We start from the raw sequence: 12,645 nt of genomic DNA on the forward strand, positions 1-12,645 counted from the left end.
GCATCGGGGGCCCTATGACGGGTAAGGGAAGGTATTTCTCTCACAGGACCTAAGACAGGATCCCTCATTATAAAATAAAGTAGGGGGAATTGTGGGAATTGCAGCCCCGAGTTGATAGCCCTGCCCCCATTTGAGGTGCTTATCTGCAAGGAAAACATAATAAATTCCCTCTGCTCCTGGAGCAGGGAAGGAAGGAATTTTGAGTGCATGGTGACATGTCCTTGATCCCTGCCAGGGTCAGGTTACAGTCCCTTCGCAGCCCCCTCCTCATTTGGTGCCAGTTATAAAACCAGCCCAGCAGACAATAAAGAAAGCTGTTCCACCTCAACCAGCTGCTCTGTGTATTCATTCAACCTGGACACCCTCCGCCGAGACTCTTGATTCCAGCCCGGGCTGGCGCGGAAGTTGTGAGCCATTATGTGGTTGCTTGAAATTGAATACAGGAGGATGAAAGAGCACGAAATGCTCTTAAACACTGAGCCATCTCTCCAACCCTTTTTTCTACTTCTTTACCTAAACCAGCTGTACTCAATGATGTGTGGATCACATCTGCATTTTCCTAACATTTGAAGTCAAGGGGTCTCCATGGATCTGTTGGCCATTCGTGTACCTCATAGAGGAGGTCTAGACAAATTGTTTCACTGGCTTTAAATAGGTTAAGCTTTTGTTGGTGTTTGTTCCTTGGTATGTCTTGGATGTGAGTTCTTCTTCAGTCACACGAACATGCTAGTATTTTCTTCTTCTAACCATCTTGCCTTACTCTGCTTGGTGGTGTCTCTGAAGCATGCTGGCTCATGGTGATAGAGCTGTGAGTCTTTATTATCCTAACAAAATGTTTTGCCTGATTCAGTCCCAAAAACCTGGGCCCTGGCTGTATGTCTGCACTTGGCCTCATCAAACTCAGCAGGCATGCTCTTAAGCACCAAGACATCTCTCCTGCCTCTTCCTTCTGCTTCCAGTAGAGGGCACCAAACCTCATTTTGAAGCAATTATGTGATGTCCAGGAATCGAACTTCTGGTCTTTGGACGACCAGGCAATGCTCTTAACCACTGAGCCATCTCTCCGACCTGTTTTTCAACTTCTTTAAATAAACCAGGTTTACTCAATGTGGTGTGTGGATCACATCTGCATTCCACTAACATGTGGAGTACAGGGGTCTCCATGGACCTATTGGCTGTTCATGTACCTCATAGAGGAGGGCAGGATAAATTGTTTCTCTGGCTTTAAATTGGTTAACATTTTGCTGGTGTTTGTAGTCCTTTGATTGTCTTGGATGTGAGTTCTCTTTAAGGCACATGAACATACCAGTGTTTTCTTCTAGCCATCTTGCCTTACTCTCCTTAGTGTTGTCTCTGAAGCACGCTGTCTCTTGGTGACAGAGCTGAGAGTCTTTAACATCCTAAAAAAAGTTTGCCTAATTCAGTCACAATAACGTGGGCCCTGGCCTTTGCCGTGACCCTATGTCTGCACTTGGCCTCATCAAACTCAGCAGGCAATGCTCTTAAGCACTGAGCCATCTCTCCTGCCTCTCCCTTCTGTTGCCAGTAGATGGCACCAAATCTCATTTTGAGAGCAAGACTGTGGTTGCCTGGAATCAAACTTCTGACCTTTAGAAGGGCAGCCAGGATTCTTAACCACTGAGCTATCTCTCGAGCGCTTCTTTCTGCACTCAAAAGAGGGCGCAAGACCTCAGTGCACATGGTTGTGAGCCATTATGTGGTTGCTTGAAATTGAATACAGGAAGATGAAAGAGCACGAAATGCTCTTATACACTGAGCAATCTCTCCAACCCGTTTTTCTACTTCTTTACCTAAACCAGATGTACTCAATGATGTGTGGATCACATCTGAATTATCCCAACATTTGAAGTCCAGGGGTCTCCATGGATATGTTGGCCATTCGTGTACCTCATAGAGGAGGTGTAGACAAATTGTTTCACTGGCTTTAAATTGGTTAACATTTTGCTGGTGTTTGTAGTCCTTTGTATGTCTTGGATGTGAGTTCTTCTTCAGGCACATGAACATGCTAGTATTTTCTTCTTCTAACCATCTTGCCTTACTCTGCTTGGTGGTGTCTCTGAAGCATGCTGGCTCATGGTTATAGAGCTGTGAGTCTTTATTATCCTAACAAAATGTTTTGCCTGAGTCAGTCCCAACAACTTGGGCCCTGGCTGTATGTCTGCACTTGGCCTCATCAAACTCAGCAGGCATGCTCTTAAGCACCAAGACATCTCTCCTGCCTCTTCCTTCTGCTTCCAGTAGAGGGCACCAAAACTCATTTTGAAGCAATTATGTGATGTCCAGGAATCGAACTTCTGATCTTTGGAAGAGCAGGCAATGCTCTTAACCACTGAGCCATCTGTCCACCCCGTTTTTCAACTTCTTTAACTAAACGAGGTACTCAATGTGGTGTGTGGATCACATCTGCATTCCCCTAACATGTGGAGTACAGGGATCTCCATGGACCTATTAGCTGTTCATGTACCTCATAGAGGAGGTCAGCATAAATTGTTTCTCTGGCTTTAAATTGGATAACATTTTGCTGGTGTTTGTAGTCCTTTGATTGTCTTGGATGTGAGTTCTCCTTAAGGCACGTGAACATGCCAGTGTTTTCTTCTTCTAGCCATCTTGCCTTACTCTCCTTAGTGTTGTCTCTGAAGCATGATGGCTCATGGTGATAGACCTGTGAGTCTTTAACATCCTAAAAATCCTTTGCCTAATTCAGTCAAAATAATGTGGGCCCTGGCCTTTGCCCTGACTCTATGTCTGCACTTGGCCTCATCAAACTCAGCAGGCAATGCTCTTAAGCACTGAGCCATCTCTCCTGCCTCTTCCTTCTGTTGCCAATAGATGCTACCAAATCTCATTTTGAGAGCAAAACTGTGGTTGCCAGGAATCGAACTTCTGACCTTTAGAAGGGCAGCCAGTATTCTTATCCACTGAGCCATCTTTCCTGCCTCTTCCTTCTGTTGCCAATAGAAGGCACCAAATCTCATTTTGAGAGCAAAACTGTGGTTGCCAGGAATCGAACTTCTGACCTTTAGAAGGGCAGCCAGTATTCTTAACCACGGAGCAATCTGTCGAGCGCTACTTTCTGCATCCAAAAGAGGGCACAAGACCACAGTGCAGATGGTTGTGAGCCATTATGTGTTTTCTTGAAATTGAATACAGGAGGATGAAAGAGCACAAAATGCTCTTAAACACTTAGCCACCTCTCCAACTCGTTTTTCTACTTCTTTACCTAAACCAGATGTACTCAATGATGTATGGATCACATCTGCATTTTCCTAACATTTGAAGTACAGGGGTCTCCATGGATCTGTTGGCCATTCGTGTACCTCATAGAGGAGGTCTAGACAAATTGTTTCACTGGCTTTAAATTGGTTAAGCTTTTGTTGATGTTTGTTCCTTTGTATGTCTTGGATGTGAGTTCTTCTTCAGGCACTTAAACATGCTAGTATATTCTTCTTCTAACCATCTTACCTTATTCTGCTTGGTGGTTTCTCTGAAGCATGCTGGCTCATGGTGATAGAGCTGTGAGTCTTTATTATCCTAACAAAATGTTTTGCCTGGTTCAGTCCCAATAACCTGGGCCCTGGCTGTATGTTTGCACTTGGCCTCATCAAACTCAGCAGGCATGCTCTTAACCACCAAGACATCTCTCCTGCCTCTTCCTACTGCTTCCAGTAGAGGGCACCAAACATCATTTTGAAGCAATTATGTGATGTCCAGGAAACGAACTTCTGATCTTTGGAAGAGCAGGCAATGCTCTTAACCACTGAGCCATCTCTCCAACCCGTTTTTCAACTTCTTTAACTAAACCAGGTTTACTCAATGTGGTGTGAGGATCACATCTGCATTCCCCTAACATGTGGAGTACAGGGGTCTCCATGGTCCTATTGGCTGTTCATGTACCTCATAGAGGATATCAGGATAAATTGTTTCTCTGGCTTTAAATTGGTTAACATTTTGCTGGTGTTTGTAGTCCTAAGATTGTCTTGGATGTGAGTTCTCTTTAAGGCACATGAACATGCCAATGTTTTCAACTTCTAGCCATCTTGCCTTACTCTCCTTAGTGTTGTCTCGGAAGCACGCTGTCTCACGGTTATAGAGCTGTGAGTCTTTAACATCCTAAAAAAACATTTGCCTAATTCAGTCACAATAACGTGGGCCCTGGCCTTTGCCTTGACTCTATGTCTGTACTTGGCCTCATCAAACTCAGCAGGCAATGCTCTTAAGCACTGAGCCATCTCTCCTGCCTATTCCTTCTGTTGCCAGTAGATGGCACCAAATCTCATCTTGAGAGCAAAACTGTGGTTGCCAGGAATCAAACATCTGACCTTTAGAAGGGCAGCCAGTATTCGTAAGCACTGAGCTAACTCTCGAACGCTTCTTTCTGCATCCAATAAAAACCACAAGACGTCAGTGCAGATGGTTGTGAGCCATTATGTAGTTGCGTGAAATTGAATACAGGTGGATGAAAGAGCACGAAATGCTCTTAAACACTGAGCCATCTCTCCAACCCTTTTTTCTACTTCTTTACCTAAACCAGATGTACTCAATGATGTGTGGATCCCATCTGCATTTTCCTAACATTTGAAGTACAGGGGTCTCCATGGATCTGTTGGCCATTCGTTTACCTCATAGTGGAGGTCTAGACAAATTGTTTCACTGGCTTTAAATTGGTTAAGCTTTTGTTGGTGTTTGTTCCTTTGTATGTCTTGGATGTGAGTTCTTCTTCAGGCACACGAACATGCTAGTATGTTCTTCTTCTAACCATCTTGCCTTACTCTGCTTGGTGGTGTCTCTGAAGCATGCTGGCTCATGGCGATAGAGCTCTGAGTCTTTATTATCCTAACAAAATGTTTTGCCTGATTCAGTCCCAACAACCTGGGCCCTGGCTGTATGTTTGCACTTGGCCTCATCAAACTCAGCAGGCATGCTCTTAACCACCAAGACATCTCTCCTGCCTCTTCATTCTGCTTCCAGTAGAGTGCACAAAATCTCATTTTGAAGCAATTATGTGATGTCCAGGAAACGAACTTCTGATCTTTGGAAGAGCAGGCAATGCTCTTAACCACTGAGCCATCTCTCCGACCTGTTTTTCAACTTCTTTAACTAAACCAGGTTTGCTCAATGTGGTGTGTGGATCACATCTGCATTCCCCTAACATGTGGAGTACAGGGGTCTCCATGGACCATTTGTCTGTTCATGGACCTCATAGAGGAGGTCAGCATAAATTGTTTCTCTGGCTTTAAATTGGTTAACATTTTGCTGGTGTTTGTAGTCCTTTGATTGTCTTGGATGTGAGTTCTCTTTAAGGCACGTGAACATGCCAGTGTTTTGTTCTTCAAGCCATCTTGCCTTACTCTCCTTAGTTGTGTCAATGAAGCACGCCGTCTCATGGTGATAGAGCTGTGAGTCTTTAATATCCTAAAAAAATGTTTGCCTAATTCAGTCACAATAACGTGGGCCCTGGCCTTTGCCCTGACTCTATGTCTGCACTTGGCCTCATCAAACTCAGCAGGCAATGCTCTTAAGCACTGAGCCATCTCTCCTGCCACTTCATTCTGTTGCCAGGAGATGGCACCAAATCTCATTTTGAGAGCAAAAACTGTGGTTGCCTGGAATCGAACTTCTGACGTTTAGAAGGGCATCCAGTATTCTTAACCACTGAGCTATCTCTGCGCTTCTTTCTGCATTCAAAAGACGGAACAAAACCTCAGTGCAGATGATTGTGAGCCATTATATGGTTGCTTGAATTTGAATAAAGGAGGATGAAAGAGCACGAAATGCTCTTAAAAACTGAGCCATCTCTCCAACCCGTTTTTCTACTTCTTTACCTAACCCAGATGTACTCAATAATTTGTGGATCACATCTGCATTTTCCTAACATTTGAAGTACAGGGGTCTCCATGGACCTATTGGCTGTTCATGTACCTCATAGCGGAGGTCAGGATAAATTGTTTCTCTGGCTTTAAATTGGTTAACCTTTTGCTGGTGTTTGTAGTCCTTTGATTGTCTTGGATGTGAGTTCTCTTTAAGGCACATGAACATGCCAGTGTTTTCTTCTTCTAGCCATCTTGCCTTACTCTCCTTAGTGTTGTCTCTGAAGCACGATGTCTCATGGTGATAGAGCTGTGAGTCTTAAACATCCTAAAAAAACATTTGCCTAATTCAGTCACAATAACGTGGGCCCTGGCCTTTGCCCTGACTCTATGTCTGCACTTGGCCTCATCAAACTCAGCAGGCAATGCTCTTAAGCATTGAACCATCTCTCCTGCCTCTTCCTTCTGTTGCCAGTAGATGGCACCAAATCTCATTTTGAGAACAAAACTGGGGTTGCCAGGAATCGAACTTCTGACCTTTAGAAAGGCAGCCAGGATTCTTAAACACTGAGCTATCTCTCGAGCGCTTCTTTCTGCATCCAAAAGAGGGCACAAGACCTCAGTGCAGATGGTTGTGAGCCATTATGTGGTTGCTTGAAATTGAATACAGGAGGATGAAAGAGCCACGAAATGCTGTTAAACACTCAGCCATCTCTCCAACCCGTTTTTCTACTTCTTTACCTAAACCAGATGTACTGAATGATGTGTGGATCACATCTGCATTTTCCTCACATTTGAAGTACAGGGGTCTCCATGGATCTGTTGGCCATTCGTGTACCTCATAGAGGATGTCTACACAAATTATTTCACTGGCTTTAAATTGGTTAAGCTTTTTTTGGTGTTTGTTCCTTTGTATGTCTTGGATGTGAGTTCTTCTTCAGGCACATGAACATGCTAGTATTTTCTTCTTCTAACCAACTTGCCTTACTCTTACTCTGCTTGGTGGTGTCTCTGAAGCATGTTGGCTCATGACGATAGAGCTCTGAGTCTTTATTATCCTAACAAAATGTTTTGCCTGATTCAGTCCCAACAACCTGGCCCTGGCTGTATGTCTGCACTTGGCCTCATCAAACTCAGCAGGCATGCTCTTAACCACCAAGACATCTCTCCTGCCTCTTTCTTTTGCTTCCAGTAGAGGGCACTAAACCTCATTTTGAAGCAATTATGTGATGTCCAGGAATCGAACTTCTGATCTTTGGAAGAGCAGGCAATGAGCCATCTCTCCGACCCGTTTTTCAACTTTTTTAACTAAACCATGTTTACTCAATGTGGTGTTGGATCACATCGGCATTCCCCTACCATGTGGAGTACAGGGGTCTCCATGGACCTATTGGCTGTTCATGTACCTCATAGAGGAGGTCAGCATAAATTATTTCTCTGGCTTTAAATTGGTTAACATTTTGCTGGTGTTTGTAGTCCTTTGATTGTCTTGGATGTGAGTTCTCTTTAAGGCACATGAACATGCCAGTGTATTCTTCTTCTAGCCATCTTGCCTTACTCTCCTTAGTGTTGTCTCTGAAGCACGTTGTCTCATGGTGATAGAGCTGTGAGTCTTTAACATCCTAAAAAAACGTTTGCCTAATTCATTCACAATAACGTGGGCCCTGGCCTATGCCCTGACTCTATGTCTGCACTTGGCCTCATCCAACTCAGCAGGCATACTCTTAACCACCAAGACATCTCTCCTGCCTCTTCCTTCTGCTTCCACTAGAGAGAAACAAACCTCATTTTGAAGCAATTATGTGATGTCTAGGAATCGAACTTCTGACCTTTAGAAGAGCAGCCAGTATTCTTAACCACTGATCTATCTGTCAGCGCATCTTTCTGCATCCAAAAAAGGGCACAAGACCTCAGTGCAGATGGTTGTTAGCCATTATGTGGTTGCTTGAATTTGAATACAGGTGGATGAAAGAGCACGAAATGCTCTTAAACACTGAGCCATCTCTCCAACCTGTTTTTCTACTTCTTTACCTAACCCAGATGTACTCAATGATGTGTGGATCACATCTGCATTTTCCTAACATGTGAAGTACAGGGGTCTCCATGGATCTGTTGGCTATTCGTGTACCTCATAGAGGAGGTTTAGACAAATTTTTTCACTGGCTTTAAATTGGTTAAGCTTTTGTTGGTGTTTGTTCCTTTGTATGTCTTGGATGTGAGTTCTTCTTCAGGCACATGAACATGCTAGTATTTTCTTCTTCTAACCATCTTGCCTTACTCTGCTTGGTGGTGTCTCTGAAGCATGCTGGCTCATGGTGATAGAGCTGTGAGTCTTTATTATTCTAACAAAATATTTTGCCTGATTCAGTCCCAACAACCTGGGCCCTGGCTGTATGTCTGCACTTGGCCTCATCAAACTCAGCAGGCATGCTCTTAACCACCAAGACATCTCTCCTGCCTCTTCCTACTGCTTCCAGTAGAGGGCACCAAACCTCATTTTGAAGCAATTATGTGATGTCCAGGAATCGAACTTCTGATCTTTGGAAGAGCAGGCAATGAGCCATCTCTCCGACCCGTTTTTCAACTTTTTAACTAAACCATGTTTACTCAATGTGGTGTGTGGATCACATCTGCATTCCCCTAACATGTGGAGTAAAGGGTTCTCCATGGACCTATTGGCTGATCATATACCACATAGAGGAGGTCAGCATAAATTTTTCCTCTGACTTTAAATTGGTTAATATTTTGCTGGTGTTTGTAGTCCTTTGATTGTCTTGGATGTGAGTTCTCTTTAAGGCACATGAACATGCCATTGTTTTATTCTTCTAGCCATCTTGCCTTACTCTCCTTAATGTTGGCTCATGCGGATAGAGCTGTGAGTCTTTAACATCCTAAAAAAACGTTTGCCTAATTCATTAAAAATAACGGGGGCCCTGGCCTATGCCCTGACTCTATGTCTGCAATTGGCCTCATCAAACTCAGCAGGCAATGCTCTTAAGCACTGAGCCATCTCTCCTGCCTCTTCCTTCTGTTGCCAGTAGATGGCACCAAATCTCATTTTGAGAGCAAAACTGTGGGTGCCAGGAATCGAACTTTGACCTTTAGAAGGGCAGCCAGGATTATTAACCACTGAGCTATCTCTCGAGCGCTTCTTTCTGCATCCAAAAGGGGGCACAAGACCTCAGTGCAGATGGTTGTGAGCAATTATGTGGTTGCTTGATATTGAATAGAGGAGGATGAAAGAGCACGAAATGCTCTTAAACACTGAGCCATCTCTCCAACCCGTTTTTCTACTTCTTTACCTAAACCAGATGTACTCTATGATATGTGGATCACATCTGCATTATCCTAACATTTGAAGTACAGGGGTCTCCATGGATGTGTTGGCCATTCGTGTACCTCATAGAGGAGGTCTAGACAAATTGTTTCACTGGCTTTAAATTGGTTAAGATTTTGTTGGTGTTTGTTCCTTTGTATGTCTTGGATGTGAGATCTTCTTCCGGCAACTGAACATGCTAGTATTTTCTTCTTCTAACCATCTTGCCTTACTCTGCTTGGTGGTGTCTCTGAAGCATGCTGGCTCATGGTGTTAGATTGTGAGTCTTTATTATCCTAACAAAATGTTTTGCCTGATTCAATCCCAACAACCTGGGCTCTGGCCTCATCAAACTCAGCAGGCATGCTCTTAACCACCAAGACATCTCTCCTGCCTCTTCCTACTGCTTCCAGTAGAGGGCACCAAACATCATTTTGAAGCAATTGTGAGATGTCCAGGAATGAACTTCTGATGTTTGGAAGAGCAGGCAATGCTCTTAACCACTGAGCCATCTCTCCGACCCGTTTTTCAACTTCTTTAACTAAACCAGGTTTACTCAATGTGGTGTGTGGATCACATCTGCATTCCCCTAACATGTGGAGTACAGGGGTCTCCATGGACCTATTGGCTGTTCATGTACCTCATAGAGGAGGTCAGGATAAATTGTTTCTCTGGCTTTAAATTGGTAAACATTTTGCTGGTGTTTGTAGTCCTTTGATTGTCTTGGATGTGAGTTCTCTTTAAGGCACATGAACATGCCAGTGTTTTCTTCTTCTAGCCATCTTGCCTTACTCTCCTTAGTGTTGTCTCTGAAGCACGATGGCTCATGGTGATAGAGCTGTGAGTCTTTAACATCCTAAAAAAACGTTTGCCTAATTCAGTCACAATAACGTGGGCCCTGGCCTTTGCCCTGACCCTATGTCTGCACTTGGCCTCATCAAACTCAGCAGGCAATGCTCTTAAGCACTGAGCCATCTCTCCTGCCTCTTCCTTCTGTTGCCAGTAGATGGCACCAAATCTCATTTTGAGAGCAAAACTGTGGTTGCCAGGAATCAAACTTCTGACCTTTAGAAGGGCAGCCAGGATTCTTAACCACTGAGCTATCTCTCGAGCGCTTCTTTCTGCACCCAAAAGAGGGCGCAAGACCTCAGTGCACATGGTTGTGAGCCATTATGTGGTTGCTTGAAATTGAATACAGGAGGATGAAAGAGCACGAAATGCTCTTATACACTGAGCAATCTCTCCAACTCGTTTTTCTACTTCTTTACCTAAACCAGATGTACTCAATGATGTGTGGATCACATCTGCATTATCCCAACATTTGAAGTCCAGGGGTCTCCATGGATCTGTTGGCCATTCGTGTACCTCATAGAGGAGGTGTAGACAAATTGTTTCACTGGCTTTAAATTGCTTAACATTTTGCTGGTGTTTGTAGTCCTTTGTATGTCTTGGATGTGAGTTCTTCTTCAGGCACATGAACATGCTAGTGTTTTCTTCTTCTAACCATCTTGTCTTACTCTCCTTGGTGGTGTCTCTGAAGCATGCTGGCTCATGGTTATAGAGCTGTGAGTCTTTATTATCCTAACAAAATGTTTTGCCTGAGTCAGTCCCAACAACCTGGGCCCTGGCTGTATGTCTGCACTTGGCCTCATCAAACTCAGCAGGCATGCTCTTAAGCACCAAGACATCTCTCCTGCCTCTTCCTTCTGCTTCCAGTAGAGGGCACCAAACCTCATTTTGAAGCAATTATGTGATGTCCAGGAATCGAACTTCTGATCTTTGGAAGAGCAGGCAATGCTCTTAACCACTGAGCCATCTGTCCACCCCGTTTTTCAACTTCTTTAACTAAACGAGGTACTCAATGTGGTGTGTGGATCACATCTGCATTCCCCTAACATGTGGAGTACAGGGATCTCCATGGACCTATTAGCTGTTCATGTACCTCATAGAGGAGGTCAGCATAAATTGTTTCTCTGGCTTTAAATTGGATAACATTTTGCTGGTGTTTGTGGTCCTTTGATTGTCTTGGATGTGAGTTCTCCTTAAGGCACGTGAACATGCCAGTGTTTTCTTCTTCTAGCCATCTTGCCTTACTCTCCTTAGTGTTTTCTCTGAAGCATGATGGCTCATGGTGATAGACCTGTGAGTCTTTAACATCCTAAAAATCCTTTGCCTAATTCATTCAAAATAATGTGGGCCCTGGCCTTTGCCCTGACTCTATGTCTGCACTTGGCCTCATCAAACTCAACAGGCAATGCTCTTAAGCACTGAGCCATCTCTCCTGCCTCTTCCTTCTGTTGCCAATAGATGCTACCAAATCTCATTTTGAGAGCAAAACTGTGGTTGCCAGGAATCGAACTTCTGACCTTTAGAAGGGCAGCCAGTATTCTTATCCACTGAGCCATCTCTCCTGCCTCTTCCTTCTGTTGCCAATAGAAGGCACCAAATCTCATTTTGAGAGCAAAACTGTGGTTGCCAGGAATCGAACTTCTGACCTTTAGAAGGGCAGCCAGTATTCTTAACCACGGAGCAATCTGTCGAGCGCTAATTTCTGCATCCAAAAGAGGGCACAAGACCACAGTGCAGATGGTTGTGAGCCATTATGTGTTTTCTTGAAATTGAATACAGGAGGATGAAAGAGCACAAAATGCTCTTAAACACTTAGCCACCTCTCCAACTCATTTTTCTACTTCTTTACCTAAACCAGATGTACTCAATGATGTATGGATCACATCTGCATTTTCCTAACATTTGAAGTACAGGGGTCTCCATGGATCTGTTGGCCATTCGTGTACCTCATAGAGGAGGTCTAGACAAGTTGTTTCACTGGCTTTAAATTGGTTAAGCTTTTGTTGATGTTTGTTCCTTTGTATGTCTTGGATGTGAGTTCTTCTTCAGGCACTTAAACATGCTAGTATATTCTTCTTCTAACCATCTTACCTTATTCTGCTTGGTGGTTTCTCTGAAGCATGCTGGCTCATGGTGATAGAGCTGTGAGTCTTTATTATCCTAACAAAATGTTTTGCCTGGTTCAGTCCCAATAACCTGGGCCCTGGCTGTATGTCTGCACTTGGCCTCATCAAACTCAGCAGGCATGCTCTTAAGCACCAAGAAATGTCTCCTGCCACATCCTTCTGCTTTCAGTAGAGGGCACCAAACCTCATTTTGAAGCAATTATGTGATGTCCAGGAATCGAACTTCTGATCTTTGGAAGAGCAGGCAATGCTCTTAACCACTGAGCCATCTCTCCAACCCGTTTTTCAACTTCTTTAACTAAACCAGGTTTACTCAATGTGGTGTGAGGATCACATCTGCATTCCCCTAACATGTGGAGTACAGGGGTCTCCATGGACCTATTGGCTGTTAATGTACCTCATAGAGGATATCAGGATAAATTGTTTCTCTGGCTTTAAATTGGTTAACATTTTGCTGGTGTTTGTAGTCCTTTGATTGTCTTGGATGTGAGTTCTCTTTAAGGCACATGAACATGCCAGTGTTTTC

The sequence above is a fragment of the Chionomys nivalis genome, chromosome 23 (assembly GCF_950005125.1).
Source record: "Chionomys nivalis chromosome 23, mChiNiv1.1, whole genome shotgun sequence".
In the NCBI taxonomy this organism is placed as follows: domain Eukaryota; kingdom Metazoa; phylum Chordata; class Mammalia; order Rodentia; family Cricetidae; genus Chionomys; species Chionomys nivalis.